At 30.3% G+C, this 12516-nt stretch overlaps 2 long non-coding RNA genes across 2 annotated transcripts; one reads left to right on the forward strand and one right to left on the reverse strand.

Moving 5' to 3' along the window:
- Positions 1-2111: 2111 nt before the first annotated feature.
- On the reverse strand, positions 2112-2638 carry LOC134272571 (uncharacterized). Its single transcript, XR_009993226.1, has 3 exons — positions 2526-2638; positions 2331-2406; positions 2112-2197 (listed from the first exon to the last, which is right to left on the reverse strand). It is a non-coding gene; the product is annotated as an uncharacterized LOC134272571 (long non-coding RNA).
- Positions 2639-7795: 5157 nt separating this feature from the next.
- On the forward strand, positions 7796-9515 carry LOC134272572 (uncharacterized). The gene is made up of 3 exons (XR_009993227.1): positions 7796-8014; positions 8262-8327; positions 9418-9515. It is a non-coding gene; the product is annotated as an uncharacterized LOC134272572 (long non-coding RNA).
- The last annotated feature ends 3001 nt before the right edge of the window (positions 9516-12516 follow it).

Raw genomic sequence — 12516 nt, forward strand, 5'->3', positions numbered from 1 at the left:
AGCTGCATTTTCGAGAATTTTATTTTTTTGATAAAATGTGTTATTATGATTTGTCTGTATGTAATCTAAGCCCGTAGGATCAATAAGACCAAAATAAAGTTTTAAAATGTTTCAGAGGAAATATATCTGTACAACCGAATATACAGAAATCATTATTGTACAGGACGACAATAATTCAATTTTGCTTCAATCAAAGCTTATAAAAAGCTCTTCCATTGCAAATATTAACAACAGAAGTTTATAAATGTTCTATTTTCCTGTCAATGAAATAGTTAATTACAAATTTACAATTTTTTTTCCGATGTCCAACATGGAGCTCATATTGCTTTCACTAAACCATCTTCAGTTACTGGGGAGTTCAGCAGTAATTTACCACAATAATTATATTTTTATAACTTAATTTTCAGTTGTTCTTTGTTTTGTTTTGTTTTTTTCATTTTTAAACGTACCGCAGATTGTTTTTTTTTATTTAAAAGTTTTTACAAATATCATGAAGTAAACATCTCAACATCGTTGAATTAAATGATGCGTAAATTTAAAATATTCATCATTGATTCCTGGTTAATCAGAAGAAAATAAAATCTCCTCATCCCAATTTTATAAGAAATGTTAATTATGAAAACTTCATTGATTATTTTTACGCATATCCTAGTAAATCAGTTAAAAAACAATTAGTTCTCAGAAATGCATAAAATTACTTATCAAAACGGACTTGTTTTAATACATCTAGCTGAGACGCTGTACGTGTATATAATACATTTTCAATTTGATAATCTTTTTTCTATATACACTTTTACGCAAAGAATTTACAAACTTCTCTGGAAAACTTGTAACTATTTCATTGTGACACAATAGTGGTCAGGTATATGACGTCACTGATACATCAATGGAAACGTGGATTCAACCTGAATAATAGAGCCAATTTTAATCTAAATTTTATGTTTGGAGGCGAAAATGAATTATATTTTGAAAATAAATAAGTTATTTTTTGTTTAAAAATTTTCTTTAGTGTATCGATTCTAAATATTTCACTAGGATTCCGATAAAAAGATGTTTAGCAGATTTACCGATGCCACGGGAGATAACTCTTGCATCGCAAAATTTCATAAAAACGTCTATATATTTTGCCAGAAAACTACTATCAAAAGTGTTTTTCCCACCGATTTTATTTTTTAAACAAAAAGATGAAATATTTCTAGATTTAGTTAAGTGTGAATTATAGTCCTGTTAAAAATGTATTGGAAATTACAGTTCTTTGTTTCTGACCTACATTCAATGGTTTATATAGGGGAATTAAAAAAAAAAAAAACACAAGGATATTTTACTAAATAAGCAATCTTCAAACAAATCTTCAATTACATTATTCCTTTTGAACTACATTGATATTGTTTTTAATAAAATATCAAATATTCCTCACATTGGATGTGCCGCCTATTTATACAATACTGCCTGGTTTTTCGGTGGACTGCATCTTAAGCTGAAAAGTCGTAAGTTCTTAAACTGTTGATTTTTTTATATGTAGCAAAATACCATATATAATAACCTGCATATGATGGGCTTTATTGTCTCACAGAGAACTCGTTGTGCAAAATGTTTGTCCGTGAAAAATGAGATTCATTACGATATTAAAATAAAATTAGAAAAAAAAATCACCTTACCCTTAAAAGTTTTATAGATCCAGTTACCTTCTCTTTCGGAGTTTATTCGAACTAAAGTTGAGTTGAGCATTTGACATGATCTCTAGAAAGAAAAATGGTTTTTTTTTTTTAAAAAAGTAATCTTATCTATATCAGACACATTACCAAGACGTAAATCATTAAAAATCACAGTAATAAAGCAATCGATAATTATAACGAAAGTAAAATATAAAGAATTTTTGCGTAGCTTGCAAAATTAGTCAAAAATATACCTCACATTTATGACTAAGACTTTTATACATTTAAAGTTATCTCTTTTGAAGAAAGAGTAAAGAATATTTGGGAGAGTATTGTGGCCCATGGACCTCTTGTTGAGAATAATGTAAAGCTTTACTTTGCCAAAAGATAAAAAATGTAAATTCAAACATCATCTCCACATTGTTTATCATATAATCTTCTTACACCTACCTTTGATATAGACCAAGAGGCACTCTTAGTCAGGAGCTTGTAGCAGTTATCATCAAACCTTTTCCAGCCTTCAGGACACTTCTTTTTGCTTCCTGCAGATTTTTTATTGCAAAAGTTTAAATGTTTTTGATTCACTGTTGTATAATTTTACGCTCAACTCAATTCAAACTTAATTCACGAAGCATTATTTATCATTATTAATTTCCTAAACTAAAAGATTTTTACCACTGATGTCCTCGAATTCTTTCAAACACCCTGAATTTTTACAAATGGTTTTTATCCTTGTCTCAAAGTGTGTTTCCTTCATTTGAAAATTTAAAAAAAAAGTCAATTTTCTAAAAGAATTAAAGTAAATTAAAATCGATAATATCTTGTTAGATTTCTTACTTATTGTTTAGAAAAAAAAGAATTTAAAACTACCGTCAACTCAGAACCCGTGGCCTTGGCAGATTTCTGAAATTTGACATGTAGATTCCATAGTTTTCCCTTCAGTAAATCTGATTTCCCAGGTACAGACTTGGCGCCAGTCAGTAGAATTAAGGCTGATATATACAAACAAATCAAAGAAGAACACATGTTGAACAAATGTACTTTAGCAATATTTTATATCAAAGAGTTGGGTTTATTATATATTGTAAATATGATTGCTTCCGTGAGACAAGACATCATCATTAATTGCGATATTGCATGCCCTTCTTGAAACACGATTGCACCCGATTTTTGTCTAGTGAAATTTACTACCAGTTTTTGATTATATATATGGAGTGAAAAACAAGGCATTTTGGAGAGAACAATTATAGACATTCATATTTGCCGTTCAATCGAATTTACGTTTAAAGTCTCGTCAAATGTCAACATGTCCAAAAATTTATTTTTACAAGAGCTCCAAATCCATGTGAGGTGTAAAGTTAAAACTTTTACATTTTTATAATTATATCATGAAATATCAGATAGAAAGTATCACTTAAAAAAAAAAAAAAAATATATATATATATATATATATATATATATATATATATATATATATATATATATATATATATATATATATATATATATATATTAGGGATGTCAACGAGTACCCGGTTAACCGGGTACTCGATCGAACGTCCGAGTATCGAATACTAAAATCGGTACTCGGTTACTCGAATGTATATTTTTGAATATTTCTAAGCTTATTTATTAATGAATTAAACAATTTGTTTTAAAAGGTAAAATACTCATTGCACTTGTACATACAGTAATTAGGGTTTCCTACTCCTCTAAATGACCGTTATCGCCCGTGGCAGTGTTTATACAGTAATTATCGTGACCAAGCGCCTGTTACCTGGCTTTTCTCACCTTCGGCTGTCTTCTACCCTTATTTTTTGATTTTCTTTAAGTATTTGTTTTCACTGAACATCTTTTAAGGTCTGTTATGATTAAATAAATTAGATAATTTTGTCAATTCCCCGAGAAGCCGTAGTTTCTCGGGAATAGAGACAGATGATATTACACGCGCGCGACTGTTGATATGGTTGTGTTTCATTACATGCCAATACATGCATGTACAAATAGTTAACGGCAAAGGCTTAAAAAATTATGTCCATCATTGCACCAAACTACAAAATACCAAACCGTGATACTATAAAATCCCGGCTCTGTTAGAACTTGGTCAAGTTCAATTCAAACTGTACGACTGATATATACAATGTAACTTGACGTCAAATGCAACAAAGAGTTGCATTACAATTACGGAGTATATTATTTTTTTTAAACAAAAACACAATGGACCACTTACGATTTTATTTCTTGTGTTTATCTGATAAATAAATTGAACTTAAATAATTGTTGTATTAAATTTCGTCGGGCACGAAGTTCTAATCATTGTTGCAACAGAAATGCATTTACGTGTAAACCTCCTAACAGAGCATGTGGTTTTATTTCTACAAGTGTTTACCGTGTTTTACATTCATCAATTTACTTGTTCATATTTATTTACACTTTTACCGAGTACCCGGGTACTCGATCGGAAAAACGTTCAAGTAACCGAGTATTAAAAATTGACCGATTTGACATCCCTAATATATATATATATATATATATATATATATATATATATATATATATATATATACATATATATAAAACATTTTTTGGAAAAAAGATATCTCGAAATTTGCATATTTAAAATAAAATGCACCTGCTTCTATACTTTAAGTGAAAATCATCATTGCAGAAATGATATATGTTTATCAATGAAAGGCAAGTTGGATGTGAATGGTCTCTGAAAGGCTGTTATTGAAAGCATGACATGTATAAAGACAAGACCCCTATAAAATCAGCCATTTGCAATGTACTTTCGGTTTAACAAACTTCACGTTTGGACAAAATAAACTAGGAAAATAACTTAGATGCTGTCTAAGTCCAACTTGCCCTTTATTGATAAACATATATTGTTTCTGCAATTATGACTTTGATCATACGGAATTAATTAGGTGTAATTTTTGAAAAAATATATGCATTTTTAAGAAGATTTTTTCTCGATAAAATATGTTTTTGAAAGTAATTGTAACCAAATGATACTTTCTTTCTGTTAATCCAATTATAAACTTTAGAATATTTAACTTTATGAACCACATATTTTTGGAGCTATTGTAAAGTTAAGTTTTTGGACATGCTGACCTTTGACGAAACCTTAATGAATATATTTTAAAATCAAATTTCACTTTTTTTAATTGCATTAAAATTTCACAGCTACGTGTATTATAAAACAAAAGAACTTGTTTTCATCTAATTGTTATAACCATATCAAGGAACATATCTTACTTGTTTTATTTGTTCAAAAATTGAAAAATTATTGTGGAATGTAAAAACAAAACGATTGTATAATGGGCAATGCAAATAGAAAAAACTATTCTAATTTCTTCCATGTGATCTCATTTTAATTCTGAAAAAAGTTTGATTTAAAAAAGAAACCAACTATTCAATAAAAGAGCAAATTAATTTTTTTTTATTTAACGAAGCTCTCTGTTCACAATGAAATAGAATATATAACTTCATGCAGGATACCAGATAAATACACTATGAAGACAACACTGTCCTCTGAAAAATTTGTTCTATTTTTTTACAAACATAAATATTAAATAAATTAAATGACGGTATCACATCCTTCTTGGATTTATAACATTTCTTGAAATGAACAGAAAAATATGTCATTCAAACAGTGGAGACCATTTCACAGCAAAGCAACTTACTAGGAATAGAGACACAAAAGAGTGAAGAAAGGTCCCAAAACATTGCAAAATTTACGCGTAGCTCAAAGTTCCATTGATACAGTGATACAATTTTATCAAAATAAAAACTTAAGAAACCATTAATTTGATACATTTTATTTTTATATAAGATATAAGGTATCATCTTGGTTAGGCTGCATTTTTGCATAGAGCCTGTAGTTTTTCTCTGCAGTTATTATCATTCCAAAGAAGCTTTCCATTCGGAAAGAAAACAAATGCACAATTCTCATTTCCATGAGCATCATTAGGTTCCCCTTTGTTCCAAGCAGTGTACGTTAGCAATTTTCCAGTGGAGGACCATCTACACGTGCCTTCTTTAAGAGAATCTGTAGCATCGATCCAAACTTCAGAACCTGTTTTTATTATTTAGAAATATAACGGAAAGGATAATTTTACATACAGGTATACAGAAGATGATTTTTGTTGTCAAATTGGTTATCATTATGAAGAAAAATTATTCATTACAATAGTTTAAAAATGTTTTCAAAACTTCAGTATACCCCTGAACGTATCGCGAATCCAGTTTTTTTCTCTTTCGGATGATAGTGTAGCTAAGTTGGCGTTGACTGATTGACATGAGTTCTATAAAGCAAAGAAATATATGAGATTTTGAAATTTAAATTTAAGACTTAGTTAATTGGTATCTAAAAACTAATCAGGAAAAAAATTAAATTCACAGAATTTAATTGCAATAAATCATGTTTAACATCAGTTCAAGTTTAATTTTTTCACCCAAACCAAAATATTGGTACATGGGGAACATTAATAAATTACCCTGGTATATCCATTTTAAACACATTCGTTTGTTTATAGATGTTTTCAGAGATTTTTGACGGGTCATGGGTCACTGAATGGATAGAACGGCCGAAAAGGGGAGGTCGGGCGGAAACGTTCAATGGTGTTTGACGTTGTCCAAAAAGAGAGACGTTTAGACAGTTACAGCAATATGAGAAACTGAAAGATTGTCTTATGGTACTGTTAAAAACTTTCGACAGAGGACTAAATTATATATAGATTGATTACAATGGGTGCCAATAATTCTTATAAAAGAGAGATATATGTGAATGTGTTCATGAATCTCAAATTTTTTTAATGAAACGAAGGGGTAGCGTTAAAGTGTACGACGTTGCGTATCCATCATATGACGTTATTAGGTGCGGCGACTACCATTAGTGCACTTTGTATATAATTCAATATTTCGAACAACATACATCACTTTGATTTGAATTTTTCAGGACTGATTTGTTTTAAATATAGCTTCGATCTTGTATAATTTCATTGATTTACGTCGACTAGTAGCAATTTTATCGTGGTTGTGACACTACTTTTGGATGAACCCTCCTATTACATTACTTTTAATGTGTAATCTAGTACGAAGTTACAATTTTAACCTTAGGAGCAAAATGTAGGTAGGCAAGGTGCTCCTTCTCGATAGATATTGGGGAGGGGGAGGAGAGTTCAAAGGGAGCATTTTTTCAAACTCAGACATTTACATTTTTAATTTGACCAGTAAAAATAATATTGTAGACATATCTTCAGTTTATATTGAAATAAGAAGACTACTTAACAAAACTGAGAACTCAACTTATCTTCTTACTCTGATTAGAAAATATGGAAACTTCCTTACTGAATAATTAAAATTCCTAGAATACGTTCATTTTCCTACTAACCAAATATATTTTCTGTTATCAATTTCATTTCCTGAACTAATTATGGACTCCTGTTGACTTCGATGGTTTTGAAAATGTCTGATACAAACTTAATATCAATATCACTTGAACTTTGGCTTACAAACATTTCAGGTATACTTGAACTTTGGTTTTAAAAAATTCCAGCTATGGGAATAGTTTTGTCCTTAAATATAAAGCAAAATTATTAACATAATTGAATAGGTATAAAAATGTAGATTGCTAAGGATAATTTGTTGACATTTGCAACACAATAAAATTTATAGGTACGATTTATTATCAACTTTCGCCCCTTTATTCAATCAAATTTGTATACCCTAGAAAATGATTCGATGCATAAGTTATCAGTTCTCAGAATATCCATTTTACATTTAGATTTAAAAGATTTTAAGAAATCATAATACCGGTACTATGAATATAATAAAAAAAACAGCCACATATAAGAAATCTTACATATCCAAAACACATATCAGTTTCAAATTAAAATGATTTCAATAGAGATGAGCTTTTAAATATTTTGTTGAATATTGAATGTATAGCGACTCTGATTTTTTTTTTTTTTTTTTGAAAATCGTTCACACACATATTTTGAAAGGCTTATAAAAATTAATTGTTTTATGGTTCTACCGCAATTTTATCGTTGCTATAGAAAATATTTGAGATGTACTATATTTCTATTGAAAAGGAAGTATATGTGTATAAAGCAGGAATACCCGTTCATCTGATAGATATATCACGTGACTGGGATGTTCGCTGGAAAACAGGATTAAGGAACTAAGACATTAGTATAAAATGGGGTTTGACTTACACTAAAATCTCAAACCCAACAGGGTAATCTTGGGTAAATGTGTGTAAAGACTACTTTTCGTACCAAAGAATAACAGATATGGACACAGATCTCGTCAAAGTAGATGCGATAATTTAACAGATTAGTTTTTCCTACGAGGTAAAGTGATTACTTTTTCAAACAACTTTTCTGAAAAGAAATGCTTGTGTAAAATGCATAAATATTAATAAGCATCAAATTTTCTAAGTATCTAAATCGTATATTTGATAATTAACTGAAGTATTATTATTTCATTTAATTTCAATATGTCAGAATTGTATGAATTTAAAAAAAAAAAACGTTCCAACTGCATTTGAAAATCTTTTGATTTTGACAGATTTTTAAAATTATTACATGAAAGTGGTAGGAATGGAGATCGATGAAATTGATAGTAGCCAGCCTGGACATGTACAGAGAGTTGTTAGCAAATTTGGTAAGTTGGAAAATTTCAAAAAGTGGCACAAAAATGCTACAAAAAAAGTGAAAGCATGGATTGTTGTGCATTTCTGAAAGAAAATTCCGTTGTCTAATGAAATAGCGCTTATTGACACGAAAACTGTTACAAATGTTCCCCAAACGGTTCTTAATCCCCTACAAGCATCATTTAATTAGGCAAAACTTCTGCATTCACTGCTGAGTCAATTATCACCACGGGCCTTTGGATCGCTTAAATTCGACTTTAAAAAAAATGGGGGTGTATAAAAACTATATTTTAACAACCCATTTTTTAAAGTCGGATTAAAGCGATCTAAAGGCCTGTGATTATCCCCTTAGAGTCCAAAAAATCCCCTGTCAGTCCCTGACATATACCTGTCGCTCCCTGACTACTTCTATATTCCCCTATCGTTGTCCCTGACCTCCCAGTGCACTCCCTGTCGTCCACGGTTGTTATCAGTGTTTATTCCCTGTCGTCCCCTGACATTCTCTGACCTCCCTGTCCACTCCCTGTTGTCCCCAGTCATTGTCCCAGATTATCCTGTTTCCCCCTGTCGTCCCATGACTTTCCTTTTCGCCGAGTAAAGGAGTTAAAATATTTTCTTGTTGAAATTAAGACACACTTAGCTAAGAATGACTAAGCAGGTTACTTAGAATGTTTATGCAACAGAAATTAAGCATATGCATGTTGCTCAGCTAAGAATTATGCATATAATCATTATTAAGAAAATCTTTAGAATGAATCTTTATACATACATGTACTAGTCCTAGTATTTTTAGAGTGTTCTGTTGGGAAAATGCATTGATATTCTGAGAAAAAAAAACCTTGTTTAGAACAAGGAAATCTTAGACTTGTTTGAAAAATATTCATTTTCTAGGGGATTAAGAAGCAAGATAAAATATTTTTTTTAATCCTGTTTTTATACAATATCCAACTATTAAATACCCTTTATATACGTATTTCAATATATTGAACTACATATTTCTATGTATTAGCTTATCCTTGTTTTGATTCAGATCATTGAATAACTTATCCGCTTCAAAGATAAGCGTGTATTGAATTAAATTCATATGCATTATTTTGACAGAAGAGCTTTTACTCCAGCGAATTGAAGTGAAGGAAGAAGTTTGTGATGAGGAGACAAGTGATATCGATGTTCCAAGCACGCAAAAGGTAGCATTATATCGTTGTAAAGTTCATATAAATGTGCAAAAGAATACCTATAATTCATATTTCCGAGTTTAATGGGTTTGATAGCCGCTTCTATATCTACAAACTTCCGCTATCAAATACGAAAAAAGACTATTAGAATTCAATCGGAGAATTCAGTTGGTTCCTTAATTGACGATTAATTGACCGTCAGTTGACCGTCAATTCACCATAAATTGAATTTTTGCAATGCAAACGAAGGACCTTTCAGCTCGTTTGCATATAGTTGGCCACGTTTAATGCTCCTATTTATTATGTGCACTCTCTACATACATGTATTCTTTGCAGTTGACAACTGTTGAATACTCTATATTTTCTGTGCAGTTAACCATTAGTTGAATATCCCTAGAATTTCTTTGCAGGTGACTACTGTTAAACGCTTCTCTATTTTCTTTGCAGTTGACCACTGTTGAACACTCCTATATTTTCTTCGCAGTTGACCACTGTTGAATACTCCATTATTCAGTCCATGTTGCAAACCAAAAAATAACGGAGGAGTTTTGAAACCTAAGGCAATCAGTTTGCCTTTCTCTGAGTAGGAAAAGTCAAAATAATGGGTGTATAAATGCATGAAAAATGAGAGGAATGTGCTGATTCTCACAATTTGCTCTGGCTCTTTTATTTTCTTTGCAGAAAAAGTGGACGGACGGCAAGTTATTATATTTTAACAAGTATACAATAGTAGGGACCTATATTCTACCTCCAGTATTATGTCTTTCCAATTTCTTAAAGAAAAACATGAAGAAAAGAAAAATCTTTATATTTTATACTAACATGTATTGTACAAGGTGAATCATTCATGAAAACAATTGTTTTAGTTCAAAATTCTCCACTTTCTAACAAAATACCCACTTACACACGTTCCTTGATTCTAGATTATTGTAATAATTATGGAATTGCAAATCCGATCCATAATTATAATGCCATTTTATAAATCCCAAAATAAATAGAGTCAGAGAGATTTTCTAACATTGAGTGGTCAACTATAGGCAATTCTGCAAGATCTCACAAAGTCGGTGTGTTCAACACTGGTTGTTTTCGAGTATTCAGTTGATGACTAGTTGACTGCTAGATGAGGACAAAATGACGGTCAACTAGACATTTTCGTAATTATATAGTCAAGCTGCAATATTTCACATAGTGGGAGTGTTCAACATTGTTCAACTCCTTTCTTGCATGAAATTGTCAAAGTATAAGCATTCATGATCAACTAATGGTCAACTCGGTGAAAAGCAGTCAACTGACGGTCAACAGAAAATTGTATGCAAAACAATTGAACTTTTCAGAAAACCGGTCAATTGTTTTCGAGGATTCAGTTGACGAATAGTTGATTGCAAGCTGACGGTAAACATGACATTTTCCCAAAAATGGGATATATTAGGTACATTAATATACTTGTCCTTCATAAAATTAATGTCATGATATATATTATATAATATACCCTAACTGCTACATAGCTTATAACTTGATGACAAGCCATTATCACACATTAAGATCACTGTGAGGATTAAACTACTGGCATTACGTTATGAGTTAGGTTTTTAATGCGTAATTCTTGGTATTGCAAAGGAGTTTTCACTATTAAAAACATCCAAAACTTGCTATTTTTAATCCTGCTGACATCGTTTTGAAAATGCAAGCAAGTAATACAAACAAATTTCAAATAAATAATTCACTAATTTCTAATTTTACCTTTGACATGTTATGCAGCAGATCAAGTCTGATGATTAAGTTTAACAGATTTTAATATGAATTCTGCCCCATCCCCCATAATATGCCACTTAAAAATGGGCCAATAATTGTAGTTTTCAATTGAGTACCATTTTTTGTGTTCACATCAACACTATGGGGGGGGGGGGGGGGTAATCGTGTTCAAAATTCAGACTTGCAGGTTCGTAAACGTATATATATATATATATATATATATATATATATATATATATATATATATATATATATATATATATATATATATATATATATATATATATATATATATATATATATATATATATGTATATCAGTAGGTACTTCCACATTTTTGAGTTTATAGTAAGTCATAGTAGTCAAAAAACAAGTCAAGTACCTATGTGTTCTTTTACACTATTTGCATGTATTATTTTTTCACTTATGAAATATTATGTAATGAGAACAAAGAGTTGTTATTTAATGTTAATGCTTTTCTGTCATTTACAACAAAATAAAATTAATAGGTAAAATTTATTATCCACTCCCCAGCCCTTTATTCAACATTTTTTATCTTTGAGAAAATGATGTGTAGGCTACAGCCTTTTTGCCTAATTGAAATGTACACCACTTATTTAACACGTTTGGTCAGTAAACAATATAACTCGGTAGTAACAACTTCTGTCGCATTGTGAAGTCACAATTAAGCACGACGTTTTGTTCAATTTGTACACCACGTCACATGATCTTCACAGTCAGTCTTAGCTCTAAATGTTTTATGTTTATTGCACGATAGTGAGGGAGACATGAAGTTCTCTTCGCTTATGAAAATTCATATTCCCCGAAGACAACACGTGTGGGGATATGATTTTTCATGGGCGAAGAAATCTTTATATCTCCCTCACTGTCATGCAATAAATTGTTTATTATACGGAATCAAACCCTTTATCACATCGTCAAATAAAAATGAAATTAAGAAAAAAAATATTTTGGAAAACATTAAAGGAGCATGGACACAGTTTCAACTAAAATTTCAAAATTTATTTTTCAAATTTTACAAATATCTAACAAGGTAATGATTATCAAAAATTTAAATGTCAGTTGTCGAGATACAAGACATATTTAGAGCTCCAAACCTTTGTTATGTAAACTAGGTTCGTGTCATGTTTTTGTTTACATATGTTATATACTAATATATATATGTTCATTTAGAGTAGATAATTTCAATAAAGTAGTTAATTTTAAATACGATTCGACACTTTCTATCGCTTTGCTGAATTTCATTTTGCTA

This window comes from Saccostrea cucullata, unplaced genomic scaffold (assembly GCF_032062105.1).
Source record: "Saccostrea cucullata isolate Sc308-1 unplaced genomic scaffold, CSIRO_AGI_Scuc_v1 ctg8555, whole genome shotgun sequence".
Classification (NCBI taxonomy): domain Eukaryota; kingdom Metazoa; phylum Mollusca; class Bivalvia; order Ostreida; family Ostreidae; genus Saccostrea; species Saccostrea cuccullata.